The 20,141-nt window shown below is 43.5% G+C and overlaps 1 protein-coding gene and 1 long non-coding RNA gene across 7 annotated transcripts in view; one reads left to right on the forward strand and one right to left on the reverse strand.

Moving 5' to 3' along the window:
• METTL24 (methyltransferase like 24) overlaps nucleotides 1–20,141 on the forward strand; it is a 173,100-nt gene that overhangs the window by 14,235 nt on the left and 138,724 nt on the right. The gene's annotated exons all lie outside the window — the stretch shown is intronic.
• Nucleotides 15,043–18,901, reverse strand: LOC132437318 (uncharacterized). Its single transcript, XR_009522002.1, has 3 exons — nucleotides 18,810–18,901; nucleotides 16,261–16,317; nucleotides 15,043–15,242 (listed from the first exon to the last, which is right to left on the reverse strand). It is a non-coding gene; the product is annotated as an uncharacterized lncRNA (long non-coding RNA).

Consider the following 20,141-nt stretch of genomic DNA (forward strand, 5'->3'; position numbering starts at 1 on the left):
TTTCTTACTCAGGCAGTTTAGTTTTCTCCTCTCCTTCCAGGCCTGGCATAGAGATGAATTATACCACTCTGGCAGGAAAGCAGAATTGGTTGCAATCAGTGTTTGTTTTAAAAAATCATGTTTCCTGGGCTTCCCTGGTGGCGCAGTGGTTGAGAGTCCACCTGCTGATGCAGGGGACACGAGTTTGTGCCCCAGTTCAGGAAGATCCCACATGCCGCAGAGTGGCTGGGCCCGTGAGCCATGGCCTCTGAGCCTGCACGTCCGGAGCCTGTGCTCCACAACGAGAGAGGCCACAACAGTGAGAGGCCCGCATACCGCAAACCAACAGCAACAACAACAACAAAAATCATGTTTCCTACATCCTCTCTACTATTAGACAGTCTGTATAATGTGCTCAGCACAGTGCCTTGGATGTATGTAGTAAGCACTCATTACCTGTTGATTGTGCCAGCTTATGTCCAGTGCTGGTCCCCTCATCCTGGCTGTGGCTACTGCTGTTTTGTGATATAGGGGAAATATATTACTAGTGACATTTTGGGAACAGTAATACGTTGCTTCATGCAGAACTTCCTTTTTCCTTCATACGTGTCTTCATTACTTCCTTTGGCTTTTGGGGTCCCTGGTGAACTATATTTCCTTCTGTCTGCCATGGAAATTAGTTTACATAGAGGGTGCTAACTTGAACTTTAGGGTTCAAGAGTGCCTAGAAATGGCACACCTAGGAACATACCCAAGAGAATTGAAAACATGTTTGCACAAAACTTGTTTGAATAGTATAAATGAATGTTTACAGCAGCACTATTTATAATAGCCATAAGTTGGAAACAACCCAGATTTCCATTAAATGATGAATGCATTCACAAAATGTGGTATATCTGTATGGTGGAATATTATTCACCTATAAAAAGCATGAAGTCCTGATACATGCTATGATGTGGATGAACCTTGAAAACATGATAAGTGAGAGAAAAAAGTCACAAAAGGCCACATGTTGCATCACTCCATTTTAATGAAATAACCAGAATAGGCCAATCTATAGAGACAGGAGTAGATTAGTGTTTGCTAAGGGGCTGGGGGAAGAGGGGAATGTGAAATGGCTGCTACTGGAAATGGTTTTTTTTTGCGGTGATGAAAATATTATGGAATTAGTGGTGATGGTTGCCTAATCCATGTATATGTTTAAAAGCCACTTAATTGTTCACTTAAAAATGGTAAATTTTAGGGTGTGTGAATTATATCTCAGTTAAAAAAAATTCTCAGAAGCCCATGGAATAAATGGCAGGTGTGAAACCACATGCTTTGCTCTGTCTGGATAAAGGTAAATTAACTGTGAGAGAGCCCTGGGACCCCAGCCTGATGGTGCTCACTAATTGGCATGGGTGTGCTCAACAGAAGGGCAGAGTCCACATGCTTGCTTCTCTAGGAAGTACCTGGCTTGGCCTCTCAGGAGTGGTCACTTGGCTACTGGTGAACTGTATGGTGCTCACTCTCCCATCAGCTCCCCAGGCGTGGCAGACGCATTGCAGAATCAGACACAAGCAGCCGTACATTAGGAATCCAGGAGCCGGCTGTTTGCCAGATAAGGGGGAAGCTGAAGCTGCCATCACTGTGAGCTTGCTGGCCTCCTAGTGCATCAGTTTTTTTGTGCAGAGCACCAGGGGTTTGTCAAAAGAGGTGGCCAAGCACGGGAGCACCTGCAACCGAGCCCACTGCACCTCTTCTAGGAGTGAGTTCTTCTGCTTAGGACTTCAGTTACCTTGGCTCTTTCTTTTTCTCACTTTCACCCACAGGACCCTTGTCACCTCATTCATAATGACTTGTGTGCAGGGAGCATCTTATACATTTTGGAGGGCATTTGTGTTAAAGGGAACAGCAGTTATACCAATACCTTGCTTTTATACAACTCTCCCCACCTTCCAAAGGCTTGCTCTGATGTTACCCCAAGTGGCTCTCATAGTAGCTTTATAAGTGAGATGGCTGTTATTTCCATCCCACCAAGAAAGAATCTGTTTAAATAATTAGTTCAAGGTAAATAGAGATTATAACCCAAGTTGGCTGAGGTCATATTTAGTATTGTTTCTACTATATACTATGGCTACCTCCATGCTGAAGTCTGGATCTCAGAAAAATAGTTGACTATTGTAGATGTTAAGTTTGATACAAAGACTTCTTAGATATTTTCCAAGTCAAATAATGTATTTTAACATTTTTTTTTTCTTTTTGCGGTACACGGGCCTCTCACTGTTGTGGCCTCTCCCATTGCGGAGCACAGGCTCCGGACACGCAGGCTCAGCGGCCATGGCTCTCGGGCCCAGCTGCTCCGCGGCATGTGGAATCTTCCCGGACCCGGGCACGAACCCATGTCCCCTGCATCGGCAGGCGGACTCTCAACCACCGCGCCACCAGGGAAGCCCCAAATAATGTATTTTAAAGCTTACTTTTAGCTATTTTATCAGGTTGGAATTTTCAAGCATGCCTTACATTACTTAAGAACAAATTTGAACTGATTATATAATTATGATAGGTCATGTTCTTTTGAATAGTGAATATTCATTTTGTACAGAAATAGTAAAAAATGGCTTATTTAACTAATGTGCACTTAGAGGACATTAACCTCAGTCAGGAGCAGACAGCTCCTGAGTTTTGAAACTGAGTTTTGAAACTGAAGTGCTTGAATTTCTTTGGGTACCCTGGATACAGAGAATTGTTTTGGAAAATCTGAGTGCCTAGGCCTTCCTCCTGGACAGAGAATGTTCTTACTTATAAAAGCAAACCACCAGCACAGATCGGAGCCTGTTTAACACATACAACATTGTATCCTTCCTTGTTATGAGTACTATCTCTATGTATAATTTGTTATTTTAAAAATATAGGCAAGCCAGGATGCTGATAATTAAAATAAAGGCACATATGTTTGGTCAAGTCATTAACCTAATAGGAAAAACAGAGCAAAAGTTCTCTTAAGGTTTTAAAAAAAGTTTCAGTAACAAAACCATACAAGAGTGGGAGAGGACTTCCCTGGTGGCGCAGTGGTTGAGAGTCCGCCTGCTGATGCAGGGGACAGGGGTTCGTGCCCGGTCCAGGAAGATCCCACATGCCGCGGAGCGGCTAGGCCCGTGAGCCATGGCTACTGAGCCTGCGCGTCTGGAGCCTGTGCTCCACAACGGGAGAGGCCACAACAGTGAGAGGCCTGCGTACCGCAAAAAAAAAAAAAAAAAAAAAAAAAAAAAGAGTGGGAGAAGTGGAGTAAGGGAAATTGGAAATTTAATTTTCTGTGTCTTTTATTGGAGGAGTTCTTAGATTATAGTTATTTTGAAGCCAAAAATTTTCAATTTAAAAATAGAAGTGAAGAAATAGGAACAGATTGGAGTTTGGAGGAAAAAAAATTAGAGCAAAAAAGAGAAATATAACAGGAAGGCTCTGTACAGGGAATGCTTGTCTTCAGCTTCTCAGATTTCCTCAGGATTGTGTAGACAACTAGTGAGGTGAAGACTAGAATCAAGTTCAGAACAATGAGTCTTCACAATTTTTGAGTTATGAAAATTTGATGAAAACAATTAGATGAAAGCTATGGATAAGCATTCCAGAATACTGAACATCTGTTTGCATACACATTTGTTTACAGTTGATTTCAGGGGGTTCATGGGCCTCACAAAAATTCTTCTTTTGAGAGTGGATCAGAATCATTCATGGCGTTTTCAGAATACAAATGCCTCAGCCTCCCATACCCCAGACCTCCTCCCTGAGGGAGGTGTGAGTGCTGGGTTAAGACAGGTTCCATTATGGTTGGGACGGTTGATTCCTAAAGTTGGGATAAATGTTTCAATAACTAGTGTTCGTCTCTAACTGAGGGGTGCCCCCGTGTGATGGGCTTTTGTCTGCTGGAATCATCTCACTGCTGGCTGGGCTGAGCTTCCTCAGAAGGTGGAACTCGGAGTCCTGGTTAACAGCCTGTAGAGTCGGGACCAGCCCAGGTGAGGCCTGGTGTTGAGATACGGTGCTGAGAGGTATTACCAATCCTACTGATGGCCTCTTCTGCTCTCCGGGGTCTCAGGCTACACCTTGAAGAAGAGCCAGGTTTTGTTTTCAGAATAGCAGCCAATGGTTCCTCCCTGGTATTGATTTTTATGTTTTTTCATTTGTAAATAAGTGCATGTTCCATGCTGTTAAAATATTGAATGCTAAAAAAAATTTTTAAGGCAGAAAAATTCATAGCCTCTTGAGAAGCTTATGTTTATTATGTTATGGGTCATCTCTTCCAGTCCTCTGCCTTGTTTACAGTCCTGCTTTATGTTTATATTTCTCTAGCTATTCACCATCGTTAGTCCAGCATCTAAGCTAATTGGTAACGTTGCACTCTCTAACTATGCACTTATGGAATCTCTAAAACGATATAATTAGCAAGTGGGCCCATATCCATAGTCACCAGTTCACAGTAATTGGTTAGTTACATAGAAGGTGGTTAAAATAGAGAATCCCCAAAAGTATACACACAGCCTATTTTAACTTAAAACATATGCAAGTGCATTCTTTTGCCAGTCTTTTGTTCTGAGTATGAGCCCCTGCTGGAGTTCTGGTCTCTTGCAAAAACCCATGAACTGCATAACCCACCATTTTCAGTTTTGGTTTCTTTAAAGTAGAGCAAGAATTTGACACTTGTGAAGCAATCTGAGTGCCGAACATCTCTAGATTTTAGTGATTTTGTTATTCTCTTTTACAGTTACTTCACCCATGCCTAACCCGCAACAGTATTTAAAAAGAGCACCTAGCTTTTCTCGACTTGGTTTTTATAGAAAAGAGAACCCGTTTTCTTTCTGTGCACAATTTCATCATTTTACCTAAATTTTAATTAAATTATATAATTTCAGTAACTTGTACAACTGATATAAACTGGTTTGGGAACAAATCAAATGACTCCTGGTAAAAATATGACTAAACTGGTAGCAGCAGGAGTACACAGGTAGAGTAAATACTGACAACAAAGAGTAGCCCCCTCTCGCTGCAACTAGAGAAAGCCCACCCTCAGCAACAAAGACCCAACGCAGCCAAAAATAAATAAATAAATTAATTAATTTGAAAGAAGAGGATCTACACAGCATTGTTGTACAGATTGAATGATTAGAACTAGATCAGGGCAGTTATGAGCAGAAGGTCAATCTCTACAAGGCTCTGTGGAATCAACCTCCCATGGCAAACATAGTTTTCACCTTTACCTGAGCATTTAATTTTTCTGCATTTAACAAAATTTACAATAACAAATATTTATAGTTTCAAGGTTACGTGCCAACAATCTTTAGAATTATGAAAAAAACGTTCAATTTTATAGAAAAGCTCTGTGCTCTTGTTAACAAATAGATTTGGATAAAAGCTAACTGTGATTTCAAGATATAGAATATGTACAGATTTAACTTAAATTTTATAACCAGTATATAAATATTAATTAACCTTTTAATCTATCAAAACAAATGTTAATTAAAAAATTTTTTTTATATCCCCGCCCTCTTGCGTCTCCTTCCCACCCTCCCTATCCCACCCCCCTAGGTGGTCACAAAGCACCTACCCAGCCGATCTCCCTGTGCTATGCAGCTACTTCCCACTAGCTAGCTATTTCACATTTGGTAGTGTATATATGTCAATGCCACTCTCTCACTTTGTTCCAGCTTACCCTTCTATCAAAACAATTGTTAATTTTTTTACCTTCAGAATCTCTAAATTTTTTCTTTTGATTTAACAGAATTTTTTTTTTTTTTACATTGTATGATTCCATTTATGTGAAATGTCCAGAATGGGTAAAGCTCCAGAGATACAATGTAGGTGGATGGTTGCCAGAGGTGGAGGAGGGGGGAGTGAAAGTATAGGTAATGTTATCATCTGTACCTTTATCCACCTTTGAGCCTGTGTCCTAGATCCCATTTCTAACTAGGCTGACAGTGTCACCTGTAGCCTCTTAGCTTCCCCACATCCCATAAATCCTAAGCTCTGATGACTCCACTTTCTTTGATTAATGGCTTTCAGGAAGGATTTTGCTTCTGCTGGATGGTGACAAATTGTGGGATGGACTGAGGTCACAAAACCTGTTTTCTCTTTTGGGTTCAGTGAGGTTTGAACCCAAGTCTCCAGAGATGAAAAATTACTTCTTTAACCCAGGACATGAGGAGCCTCCCCTTAATCTGCAGGATCTCTGAATATTTTTTAAAATTTTTATTGGAGCATAGCTGATTTATAATGTTGTGTTAGTTCCAGGTGTACAGCAACGTGAATCATGTATACATATACATATATCCACTCTTTTTTAGATTCTTTTCCCATATAGGCCATTACCGAGTATCGAGTAGAATTCCCCGTGCCATAGAGCAGGTCCTTATTAGTTATCTATTTTATTTTATTTTTTTGCGGTACGTGGGTCTCTCACTGCTGTGGCCTCTCCCGTTGCGGAGCACAGGCTCCGGACGCTCAGGCTCAGCGGCCATGGCTCATGGGCCTAGCTGCTCCGCAGCATGTGGGATCTTCCCGGACCAGGGCACGAACCCGCGTCCCCTGCATTGGCAGACGGACTCTCAACCACTGCGCCACCACGGAAGCCCTATTTATCTATTTTATATATAGTAGCGTGTATATATCAATCCCAATCTCCCAATTTATCCCTCCCCGCCTTACCCCCTGTTAACCATAAGTTTGTTTTCTACATCTGTGACTCTATTTCTGTTTCATAAGTAAGTTCATTTGTATCATTTTTTTAGAGTCCACATATAAGTGATATCATATATTTGTCTTTGTCTGACTTATTTCACTTAGTATGGTAATCTCTAGGTCCATCCATGTTGCTGCAAATGGCATTATCTCATTCTTTTTATGGCTGAGTAATATTCCATTGTATATATGTACCAAAACAAATGTTAATTTTGAATGAAATGGCTTAAATTCTCAACAATGCTTTCTTTATTTTTTTTCAACAATGCTTTCTTAAAGTTTCTGTCAGAATTCCTGCTAAACTTCTTGTCATCTCTGTTTTTATTTTAATTTGAATCAAAGACATTTAAGGTTGATAATAATTTATTTCCACCTCAATAAATAGTATTTATGTTTAGCTAGATTAAGATATTACTATAAAGCCCAGCTAGTGAATTTCCCTACTTTCTTCAAAAGTATTAAAAAAATTGTCCTTAATCCTAAGAATGCTATCATGTTCTTTCCTCCCTGGCATTTAAATCAATGTAAAAATGTCCCTTGGAATAATATCTCTGGGGGACTGCAAAAGAAATAAAACACATGGTGTCCTCACAAGACTTGTAGTCTGGTTTGAGAAACAAGATTGACACACTTGAAACAAATTATAGCAAACATCTGATTTAGTATAAATGAGAAGTACAAGCAATAGTTGCTGAAGATCCAGCTTTGCATAATTTATTTTGTGTATAGTAGAGGCTTGAGTGATTAGGAAATTTGGGGGAAGTATGTGGGACTAAAACTGGATCCAGAAGAATAAGTGGAATTTGAACTGACTAGGGAATAAGAGAGAGAATTCTGGGTAGGAGGGAAAAGGCCTGGCCTGGCATGTTAGGGGCAAGATGCTTTTAGGAAACAGACCAGAGAGTAGGATCTGTTTTGTAATCAGTGTCCTTATGGTCTTTATCTGAGCACTTCCTAACTTCCCTGAGTCTTGTCTTGGCAATGAATTGTCATTGGTTACACTTCCTTTTTTTTCCTTATGGGAGAATCTCCATAAGACCAATCATCCATTCTAGCCTACCATTCAGTCCTTGACGGCATGGCATTGGGAAGGTTCTGTGGGGATGCGTTTATAATAATGATAACCATCTTTTACCCAGTGCCTTTTAGGGACCTGTATCAGTCAGAATAGGCTAGGTTATACTGCAGTAACAAACATCATCAAAATTTCAGTAGGTTAAAAGAAGAAATATTTATCACTCATGCTGTATTCCCAGTGTGGGTTGGGGAGGGAGGTGAGAGGCAAGATCTCACCTTCTTGCTGTCATTCAGGGACTCAAGATGCCCTTGCCTCAACTTAGATATACCATTGTCATTCATCAGAGAGGCCTGAATCTTTTCTAATCCTCCTTTTTAACTCACTGAGGATTCATCGTCCATGACATTTTCAGAGCCACTGGTGAATTTTTTAGTATATTCCACATCTTATGGATGAAGAATTTCATAAGTTTGTTACCCCTTGCATCAATGAGTGTGTAAGTGCAAGACAGCCATTGTGGTTTTCACCTGGGAATCCCTTCTAAGTTGCTCTTGGGCGTAAAATGTCTATCTTTTTTTTTTGCGGTACGCGGGCCTCTCACTGTTGTGGCTTCTCCCGTTGTGGAGCACAGGCTCCGGACGCGCAGGCTTAGCAGCCATGGCTCACGGGCCCAGCTGCTCCATGGCATGTGGGATCTTCCTGGACCAGGGCACGAACCCGTGTCCCCTGCATCAGCAGGCGGACTCTCAACCACTGCGCCACCAGGGAAGCCCAAAATGTCTGTCTTAACAGTAAAACTAGATATGGGGAAGATAAAACTCTTGGACCTGGGATGAAGGCAGCATGGTGTAGCAGAGCAACGATGGGACTAGCAGCCTAGAGGTATGGGTCCAAGTCGCAGCCCTCCTCCTCCTACCTGTGTGACTTGTATGTCACTTCACATCTCTAAGCTTCATTTTCTTCAATTATAATATAAAGGAGTTGGTCTAGATCACTCTTTAGGTCTTTTAGAATACAGTGATTCTCTATTAGTATGAAACAAATAAAATTTAAGGCTAGAAATAGTTTCTGTCTTCTGAATTCTATAACTTGTTTATTTTTAAAGCTCTTCCTGTGGATGGAAGTTTGCTTGTTTTTCTTTAATGCAAGGAGTGTTAGTGCTCCTTTCTCATACAATTAAGAAATATGGTCAACATTTTTCATCAGTTTAGATCTGCTGTATTTATTTTCACAATCTGTCCCCTTTACTCTTGTTATTTCCAGTTTGAGATGGGGAAAGGGAACTGGGCCAAGGTCAGATGACACTTTGGCAGCTTCACTTCTAACCTTTGAGAGTCCCTTTCTCTTTCACCAAAGAACTCTCAGTTCAGAGAGTTACAAACCCGGTAATAATTGACCTCCGAAAAGGTCTGCTTCCTTCGGCAATTCTTCGTGTTCCTGAAAAGGGCCAGTTAATGATAAGCTTCCATTTAGGTTTGAAGCTTAAAGTGCTTTTGGTTCCAGAGTTGTCCAGCCAGCTCTCTCTCTGCCTTGTTTTACACTGCTGGCAGCCTCCCACAGATGAAAAAGAAACATTTATTGGGCTGCTTCTACTTGTCAGACACTATAACTTACAGTGCACTCAGACAGAAAAATGTTCTATAAATATAGAATCATGTGAGGAATGTCCCAGAACCAGAGTCTTATCTCTAATTGTCAGTAGGATTCACTTAGGCTACCAGATACTATATCATAATCAAAAGGGCCAGAGAGTGGCAATATGGACAGTATATATGGACAATATAAAGGTGACAGTTAATAATGAATGAACAGACACTTAAAACTGAGAAACACATATATGCATACATACACACGTACACATATACATACATAAATAGTTGTGTGCAACCGATGGCTTATAGTCAGTGGGATATGACAGCCTCATCAGGAAACTGATGATACCCTTGAACCGTGGTGTGTGGTTTTTCTGGGGTCCTGAACCCCATTTTCCTCTTTCTGTCCCACCCACCCTCGGCTGTCCTACTCACGGCAAAGCACCTTGTCTTGCTTGCTATGTCCTTTTTCAAAGGAGGCTACCCAAGCATCATCCAGTGTGTCTGGTTGATTTCCAGGGATGGCTTTGTGTCCCATCTATGCATTGTGCCACATGCAGCTGCTGTTCCCCCTGTCAGCCTGCGGGGTGGCTATTGGATGCTGCAGCTCTGCATCTCAGATGTGGCCTCTGGGATGCATTCTTTTTGCCATGATCCCCATCTCCCTGCACTTGGTGATGCTGGATGACGCATTTTAATTCTTTTTGGTAATAAAAATCATGTCTTGTTTAGACTGTAGAACTGAAACACTTTCCCTGTGAAACTGCTCAGCAGCACTGAGCCTTGCCACTGACAGGCTTTCTGCTCAACATTGTGCCACAGAGCCTCTTTAGAGGTTCGGAGGCTGAGAGGCTAGGGAGGCATCTGCATGGACGTGACTGGCAGCCTCAGGATCACACTGAGGGAACCCATGGGGGGGACTTGTGGTTTGGCATGAGGTTTGAGGACTCATGTGGCTCATGAGAGCCACCAAAGAGTCCTGGGTACCACTTATTGTACAACCCTGGGTCCCAGGTGAACTTGTGGGGAGGATGGAGATTGCTGAGCAGGCATTGGGGGAGCAACCCCTTTTCCTCTCATGCCCCCCACTTTCTTGTTTCCCTTCTCTATTCCTCTCCCTCCCTCCTGGTGGTTTTCCTGTTCTCCCTGCCCTCTGCTAACTCCATGTCTCCTTTGGCTTTGGCAGCTTCTCAGGATTCAAGAATCCTTGAAATAACACACCATTGTAAAGCAATTATACTCCAATAAAGATGTTAAAAAGAAAAAAAAAGAATCCTTGAAATGGGTTTATAGGGGTCCTGCAGACCTTCCATTTTGAGAGGGTCATGTTTTGGGAACTGGTAAATAACTTGGGGGATACTAACTGGCTGGAGTTTTCAAACTGAAGTAAATCCATGACCTCATAACAGATTGATGTTGATTCAGATGATGTTAAGCTTCTAAGATTCTGAGTCCCAAGTCTGGGTAACTTATATGTTTTGAATACAGTGTGCATGTATGTGGAGGGGTGTGTGTGTGCCAGAGAGAGAGAGAGAGAGAGAGAGAGAGAGAATCCTTAAAAATGTGATAAGTGCTGTTTCTACATTCCTTTTTGCTTTCTTAGGCAAACAGTCTTGTATAATCTTACTTGCATAAGACAAATGAAACTCCTCCCTTCCTTTCATGGTTGATGTGTAACCCTAGTGAGATCCATGATTTGACATTTGAGTGCCTACTGTGTATGCAGATGTTATATAGTTTCTATATCATGAAAATGAATGAAAACCTCTGCATTTCACTGGATCTACTCCAGGAATTTGGCTTCTCTTTCTGTTGTCAATGATAAAAACCTAAAATACATTATATATTTTATTCTCTTCACCATCCCTTTGTGTGTTTCAATCTCACCCAGACTTGAACTGTTTTGCCACACACAGAAAACACAGTGAATTTAAAGATGTCAGTTTAAGAACAAAACCCAACTCAAATTAGTTTGGCATTTCTTTCCAACTTACCAGGATAACTTAGAGAATAAATCCAGAGCTGAGCATTTATTCCTCCTTGTCCTTTTATTTTTTATTTTATTTAAAAAATTTCTTCCTAAAAGCTATCTGCTTGAATGATAGTGCATTTTTTCTTGTCAGAGTTGACTTGATTTCTGGTTCCCTTGCTTCCCAGCCTACGCTCTGTGTAATGTTGCAGAGGCGGCAGATTGATGGGGAAGGGATTCACAATGTGCTCTGGATTTGGGTTTCAGTATGTGTGCTTTCTGCTGCCAAAGACATTTAGCAGATGGACTTGGGGAGGTGGGACTGGGCCTTGACAGGGAGGGGACCTCAGGGTAAGAAGCCCTTTTGAGCTCAGCTGGCTCTGCCTTTCCCATCTAGCCATTTGGACCCTGGCCCACTATTAAGTCTATCACAAGATTAAAGAGACTGAGCTTTTTGTTGTTGTCAGTGTCTTTAGTTTTCAGCAGTTTGATTAAGATGTGTATGGGCATAGATTTCTTTGTGTCTTTCTGTTAGGGGTTTGCTGAGCTTCTTGAATCTTTAGGTTTATGTCTGATGTCAAATATGAGAATCTTTTAGCCATTATACCTTTAAATATTTTTTTCTGCACTGCATTCTTTCTCTTCCTCCTCTTGGATTCCAGTAACTGAGTGTTAGATCTCTTGATATTGTCCACAGGTCCCTGAGGCTCTTTTCATTTTTTTAAAAAATAAATTTATTTATTTATTTTGTTTTTGGCTGCATTGGGTCTTCATTGCTGCGTGCGGGCTTTCTCTAGTTGTGGTGAGCGGGGGCTACTCTTCCTTGTGATGCGCAGGCTTCTCATTGCGGTGTCTTCTCTTGTTGTGGAGCATGGGCTGTAGGCGCACGGGCTTCAGGAGTTGTGGTGCGCGGGCTCTAGAGCACAGGCTCAGTAGTTGTGGCGCACGGGCTTAGTTGTGGTGTGGCATCTTCCCGGACCAGGGCTCGAACCCGTGTCCCCTGCGTTGGCAGGCGGATTCTTAACCACTGTGCCACCAGGGAAGCCCTCATTTCTTTTTCAAATAATGTTTTCTCTCTGTTGTTCAGATTGGATACTCTCTACTGATCTATCTTCAAGTTCACTGACTCTTTTTTGTGTTTTATTCGTTCTGCTATTGAGTCCATCTGTTTCTTGTATTTTTCAGGTCTGAAATGTCCATTTGGCTCTTTATATATCCTATTTCTTTGCTGAGACTTTCTATGTTTCTGTTGGTTTCAAGAGTGTACACTATTACTTCTTGGAGTATTTCTGTAATAGTTGCTTTTTAAGTTTTAAGTTTTTGTCAAATAATTCCAGTGTCTGTGTCATGTCATTGGCATATGTTGATTGTCTTTTCCCCACACCAATTGGGATTTTCCTGATTCTTCATATGCTGAGTAGTTTGGGGTTATATCCTGGGTATTTTGTATGTAATATCGTGAGACTCTTGAGTCATGTTTAAATACTATAGATAATGTCCATATATTTGTTTCTACAGGCACTTGACCTGGTTGGGTTCAGGTCTTAAGTTCCAGCCAGCCTTCTATGGATTATGGTTTCAGTATCAGTTCTGTTTTCAAAATCTTTGCAGTGTTCTTCAGATCTGTCCCACATGCATGACACCAGGGGCCAGTCTGGCACCTGGTGGAAGTCTGTCTGTTAGCTTGGTTCTCAAAGTTTTTGATACGCTAATGGTTCAGATGCACGTGCAGATGCAAGTATCTAGGTATCTGGGGTGGGGAGGGGATTGTTTTTAGCACGTGCACTGATACCAAAATCTGTGGATGCTCCAGTCTCTTATACAATGGCATAGTACGTTCGGCCCTCAGTATCCCCAGTATTCCGCATCCACAGATACCGAGGGTTGACCGTATTATCTAGCTCCCTGCATTTCTGCACCTCTGGCTGGAAAGGCTAGACTTTAGTTACTCTTTGCTCTGCTTGTGTTTTATGGCACCCTTCCCATGACTATGTCCACGTCCAAGGCCAAGCTGCCCGAGAAGAGAGAAAATACCCAGCAGGGTTTGGGGCCACAACCTCAGATCAGAGAAGAAACTTCCCTTTCCTCAGAGTTTTAGTTGCTTGCGGACTCCTGCTGTGGCTTCCACCACTGCAGTGGGATTGCCTGGGAGTTGGGATGCTAGAATGAAGGAAAAGAAATGCAAGGAGAGAGGGAAATGGGGAAGCCCCCTGCTTTCTCTGAGCATTAGGAGACCCCTTCCCTCCTTGAGCCTGAACTTGAGGGCTTCTCCTGGAGCTCTCGGTCTGCAATGATGTCCACATCCAGTGTGCGGCTGCCTGAGTCGGGGCTTGAGGGGGATACCAGGAGAAAAACAGTGGTGACCTCACTGCTGGTTCCTGGTACTTTTGAGTTCTGGCCTTCAATCTGCCTGCCAGTATTTACTTTTCAGATTCCTCAGATGGCTGCCCTCTGCATTCTGTCCAGGTTTTATTGCCGTATTCAGTGCCAGACACAGGGTGCGGGCGTGCTTATCCATGTTACCCAGAACTGAAACTGAGATAATTTTTTTAATGAAATTTTTGCATGGGGTACCTGAATTTTAAGTGTTACAATAAAGTGTGTAACTGACCCCTGCTCTTTCCAAAGCAGGACTGATTCTGAGAGAAAGTCCTGTTACATGAGACTGGTGGGGAGAGACATGTGAGCTGCCACCCACAGACTCTGGGAGCCCCTAATCCCACTCGAGCGAAGTCCTAGAAACTGTGGTTATCTCAGGGCATTCCAGAAAGACAGTGGTGGTGCTTACCTAGATTCATGCTCTGCCCAGGTACCATTTTGTGCCTCCGCCTCCCCCAACAACTCCCACAGCCCCCCTTCTCCTTCTAAAAAGGAGCAAACAATTTCCTTCAATCGTTTCCTGCCTACTGACAGATGTTCTTAATTAGCACAGAATTGCAGCAGAATTGCCAAATAAATAGATTTTGCTTGTTTTGAGTTTGTTTTTTTTTTCTAGAAAGCTTAGGCTTCCCAAAATCAACTCATCGCACAGGCTCAGCGTATTGTTTAGTTTGAGTCAAGGACTCACAACCTTGTTCTTTTCCACAGGCACAACCACAGCACAGAAAATCAATTGTTAGCCGTCTCTCCCAGCAGAAAATTGCTGGTTCTAAAACCATTCAAGAGCTTAGTAGCTGTGGGAATGAGCATTTGAGAGTATTGAAACATCGTAAAAATATCCCAGACACTCTACCAATTATCCATCACAATAAAGAAACTGATTATTTAAATCACTTATCATACAATTTCATCCCCAAAGAACTGTAGCATTGAAACACAGAGGAGTGGGACCATTAGACTTCTTCTTTGGTTCTTATTTTAAAAGAAAGTAAAAAACATGCATGTACAAAACTTGCTTGTACAACTGATGGTGGAACTGTTGCTAATTGGACAATTTCTGTGTGGCCTGCATGAGGTCATTCATGGGTGTGGGGAAAACGGCCTCTGAAGAAGGAAGCTGCTGTTCCAAATTTCAAGGCAAAGAAAGCTTTTGCACAAGGCAGAATCGATGATTCTCTTTTCAGGTCATGGGTGGCTCTGCTTTTATATGTGTGTGTATATATATGTGTACATATATATATACATATTTTTTAATGCAACCAGTTTTGCTTGGGGCTTATGGTCTTGAGTTAATATATTTCAATTATATGCATACATATAGGCTGGTAGGCAAAAGAGTATTTTAAAAGATTGCTTTATTTTTTGCATTATCTTTTATTAGTAAAATCTTGGAATTCAGTTTCTCTGGCTTGAAAGAATCATTTTCTTTTTTCAAGAAACAAATTTGATGCTGAAGTCATAAATTATAAAAATATGTGGAAGCCGCACGGCTGTGCTTGCTGCGGTCTTTAGAGCCAGATCCATCATCTCTGTGCACCAACTTGGGCTGACTCAGCGATCACTTTTTACCCTTTGGGAAGAGATGCTCAGATGTCTGCAAAATAACCCCCAAACAACATGAGTTAGTTGTGTATAGAATCCTTTGCTTAGTGTTAATTTTTGGAATTTTTTTCTGTATAATCAAAACATTTCCCCTCGTTAGAAACCAGTTCACTTTGCAACGCATGTTTCCTGGAGGAAGTGCAGGATGAATCCTTCACAGACGAAAAGGGGTGGGGGCTGCTGCCTTTCCTCAGAAACCTGGGACCCTGCCTTTTCTGGGATGGCTGTCTTTGTTGTGGGAGGGGCTCCTTTGAACGACTGGCCTGGTGGTTTAGGTAGGGGCCGGACCACAGATTGCAAAGGAATTGGACAACGCCCCGCGCCCCTGCCCACCGCCCCTGCAGGGGCTCAGGAGCCTGGCCGCTCCTCTGTGGCAACGCATTGTGTATGCTCCATTTGACGCTTCAGCTCCAGCCTGCCAGGGACAGACAGACCAGCCCCCAATGACCCCAGTGACTGTACCTCCACCACCTTCTGCTTAAGCTGCTCCTTTACCCACCTGAAGAGGAAGTGGGGGTGACAAAAGGGACTGGGAATCTACCTTCCCACCTCCTGGGAGTGAGGGGGGTAGCCTTGCCCTGGCCACTTGATATTTGGACCACATGGCTAATAGTGGACGCTGGCATTTTAGGGAACTGTTTGAGGGTAAAATCATAATGATAAAATCTTTTTAAAAGAAAAAGATGGGTTTTTTTGCCTTGTACTAGTAAACACCAACCATGGGTATTTTAAGGTGCTCAGAGCATTCTGTTTGTGGGATCTTTGAAGGGCAAATATTGATGTGTGCACTAGAGAATCAAGACAAGTGATAATTGAAAGAGATGATAAAAGCTAGTGCTTTCCTTGGGGAAATAATCACAAACTGCTGTCACACTGATGCCGATGAGAACATTACTTTATGTGAAATGTTTTTTAAACAGCTCAACCACAGCATTAAGCCAGAGCACTTCTGAGGGCATCTGTCTGCTGTGTATTTCTATTATATCCCCACCTGAGGCCCCTCAACTTACGTTATTCACCATTCCAGCTGTCGCGTTTAGCTTTGTCGTGGTCAATGCTCAGTGAAACTGAAATATCAGATAGCAAGATGGATACTGCTTGTGGATTCTTAAGATAATTATAGTTTTGTCATGTTGAGTCACCGTATGGATTCACTGTTACTGATCTGTGACATTACTTTCGTGTGTTAGCCCAGGTTAAGTGCTTCTACTGTTTTTAAGTTGTCTCTTTAATGAGAGTTTTGGACTTCTCACATTGGAGACTGCTTCCTATAATCTACATTTGGATTCTCTAGCATTTATTTTGGAGTGGTACTTGGGTACTTCTCTCCGTGACCCCTTTGTGCCCTGTAGAGATTTCAGTCAGAGCTCTTGCAGAACTTCATTGCATGTATTGGTGTACACAGCTCTGTCCTATATTAAATTGTAACCCAGAGCCTGGCACGAGGCACAAATGGCCACTGAATGAATGAATGACTCCCTGGTCAAGTCTCAGTGCCTCTTTCCAGAGATGCTGTGCAGGAGGCCTTCCACTTGCCTGTCTAGAGCCACTCTCCATCCTGCTCCTCCTGCTCTGCACCCCCTAGGCTGACCTGTGGGCCAACCACAGCCTCCCTCTTCTCTAGCTTCCCCTTCGATTTGACAGTTAGGGTGGGTATGTAATAGGGCTGGATGTGATGGGATTGGCTGTGTTCTTCTATGAAACACCTTCTCCGTGCAGTTTCCCTCTCTGGGTTCCACAAATTCCTCCCCCTCCTTGCTCCTTCAGGCTCAGGGTTTGTAAGGGCTCCCTGGTGCTACCAGCCACAGGTATTGCTTTACTCCTTATTTGTTTCCTAAACTCTGCCTACACCTTTGTATTATAAATAGTCTCTCTATTAAATTCTTCCCACTGTATCCTGCTGGGACCTGGCCGATATTTCCCCAGTCACCCAGATGACAAAGTTGTTTGTAACCTAGATATCATAATCTGTGTCTCTTGCATTATTTCAAGTAAACACTCTCCTCTAGGCTGGTCTACAACCAAATGAGAATCAAGTAGAGCAGGGGTCAGCAAACTACAGCCTTGCAGGCCCAATCCAGCCTGCTGGCTGTTTTTGTAAATGGAGTTTTATTGGAACACAGTCCTGACCATTTGTTTACTTACTGTCTTTGAGCTGCAACAGGCGGTGAGGAATTGCAACAGAAACTGTATGGCCTGCAAAGCCTAAAATATTTGCTGTTTGACCTCTTACAGAAAAAGTTTACAGATCCCTGATTTAGAGGAAAACCATAATGTGGGAACTTTATCATTTTCATCAAGACGCTCCTGGGCCAGGTGCCAGGGTACTTGTCAGGGTTCCACGACAATCATGTGGGGAGTTTTAAACCCCAGGGCTGGACAAGCTTGCATGCAGCATTGTGTTGCTGTGCTGACAGCAGCGGCAACCTGGGAAGACACTCTTTGTCATTAGACGCAAAAGGAGTGTGACCAAGCAAAACTAAGAGGTGTTTGTACTAAAGTGTGTCTATAATTTATGATTTCATAATTAAGTAATTTCCCAGAAAGAATGACTTTCCCTAACGTTTCAGCATTTCCCTGTCAAACTTATCTTGTATGTATCTGTCTCCCCCACCAGACTGTGAGCACCTCCCAGGAGCCTCCAGGTGTTGTTCCCACGTGTGCCGACCAGTGCCTGGCACAGGGTGGCTGATGCTCAATAAGTATTGTTTGACTGAATGCTAGTCAACAGCTAATTTAGAGAAGGAACAAAGAAATAGGGGGTGGGAGCCATTAACTGGGAAGATACATTACTTAATGTTCTCAGGCTCTCTGACTGGAGTCTCTTTGCCTACTCAACCTTCACAGAACAGGAACAGCTATACGAAAAGCCTGTTTCCCAAAAAAAGGTGCCCCTCAGGGCAGACTGACTACATAATTTGCAGGGCTCAGCACAGAATAAGAATGTGGAGGCTCTTGTTAAAAAATTATTAAGGGTGTCAGCACTGAGCCGAGCACAAGCCCTTCTAAGACTGTGCAGGTTGCGTGCCCATGAAACTGTCCCTGCCTTAAGGATTCCTGAGGAAAAGACAGCCTGTGGGAAATCAGTGAGGGTTTTTTCAGTCCAGAGGACTGCAGGGGTCTCCGCCACCATAAGGCAGTGCAGACCTGACTAGCCAATAAGACTGTGGGTTCTCGGGACTTGGTGCAGTGATATGAGTCTCATAATGCCTAACCTGGAATAACGCCTTACCACTTACAGAGTGTCTGCATTTATCTCTGACCCTCGTGCCAGAGTGTACTCTTCTTCCCCAAGCCCACACACTTGGCTCCACACTGACTAACCTGCTTGCCCCCCGCTCTTCCTTGCTTTCCGTTTAACCTCAAGTAACCTAGGCCACCCCATTTAGGGGCAAAAAAACCATAAATGTACTAAAGTGCCTCAGGGCTAGCCTGTTTCGATATTTCTTTGTGGGTGACAGACAGTTCTTGCCATAATACCTGTCTTAAGCTATTCTGGCTGCCATAACAAAATACCACAGACTGGCTGGCTTACAAACACCAGAAATTTATTGCTCACAGTTCTGGAGGCTGGACGTTCAAGATTGGTGTGCCAGCGTGGTTGGGTTCTGGTGAGGGCCCTCTTCTGGGCTGCAGATGGCTGACTTCTCTCTGTGTCCTCACATGGTGTTAGGGCCTAGGGAGCTATGAGGAGTCTTTTAAAACAGCACTAATTCCATTCATGAAGGCTCCACCCTCATGACATGAGCACCTCCCCAAAGTCCTACCCCCTAACATCATCACACTGGGCATTAGGATTTCAACATAGGAATTTGGGGTGGGAGACAGACGTTCAGACCATTGCAATACGTGACTGAAGAACAATGTGTGTACATGAACAGTCCCTTTATATTGTCCCCAGAACCCTCCCCTGCCCCTTTCCTCACCTTAAAATGGGGTTTAGGGGCCCATCTTAACCACTCTGCAGGAACCCCTGTGCCCAGACCCCCAGAGTCTTTCCTGACGCTAGATGTTCACCCTGCCAGCTGCTGGGGCTTCTCCCTGCCCAGGCCCCTGCCCTTCCGCATCATACACTCTGGGCAGTACTCTGCCTTTGGGATCACAGTGAGCCTCCGGAGGTTTCCAGGTGGTGACAGCTGTAGGCGGGGAACTTGAGCTCTAGCAAGGATTTTATGACTAGTGCTTCCTTTTGATTGGAGGGGTCCCCATTTTTTATTCTTCTAGATCACCACTACTTTCCTCCAACCCTTCCTCCACTCTACCCTTGCTGTAAAAGGGGGCTTAGGGTTCTGATCCCCCTGCTCCTGGGAGCTCCTCGTGTCCTCAGCTGAAAGCTGGAGGTTGTCTCACAGTGCTAGAAGGCCACCCTTGCCAGCCGTGGTAGTGCCAGCTCCAGGGACTGTTGGCAGGTGCATGGTCCAGATGACAGGTGCACTGAGGTCTAGAACTCTGGGTGCTGCCCCCCGCTTGCTCGGGGGGAAGGTGCCCAAGCGCCCTGAGGATTCAGGCATTATGGGACCATGACAACAAAACTGGCCCCTCGGAGGCACCTATTTCTGAAGCTCTAAGCCTTGGAAACCATAGTAGGCAGGGGAGGTTTTCTCCACAACGGGTAGCGGCTCCGGGTAATACAAAGCCGCAGCTGAGAGAGCCTGACGGGGTCGAGTGGAGTTTGCCTTTGATCAGAAGCTCGAAACAGACATCCCCTCTAGCTTTTGCAGTCTCTTGCTTAATCTGGTAGCCGGGCTTTCTCAGGCCTCATTTGTCTCCCTGTGATTGATGTGGCCTTACCTATAGCAGCTCCGAACCAACTCCCTGCCACAAAGTGCAGCGTGTTTGTTTTGCAGGCGGCTAGTAGTCTTGCCTCCCTGATGCTCTGCATCCTGCCCAC

This window comes from Delphinus delphis, chromosome 14, assembly GCF_949987515.2.
Source record: "Delphinus delphis chromosome 14, mDelDel1.2, whole genome shotgun sequence".
In the NCBI taxonomy this organism is placed as follows: domain Eukaryota; kingdom Metazoa; phylum Chordata; class Mammalia; order Artiodactyla; family Delphinidae; genus Delphinus; species Delphinus delphis.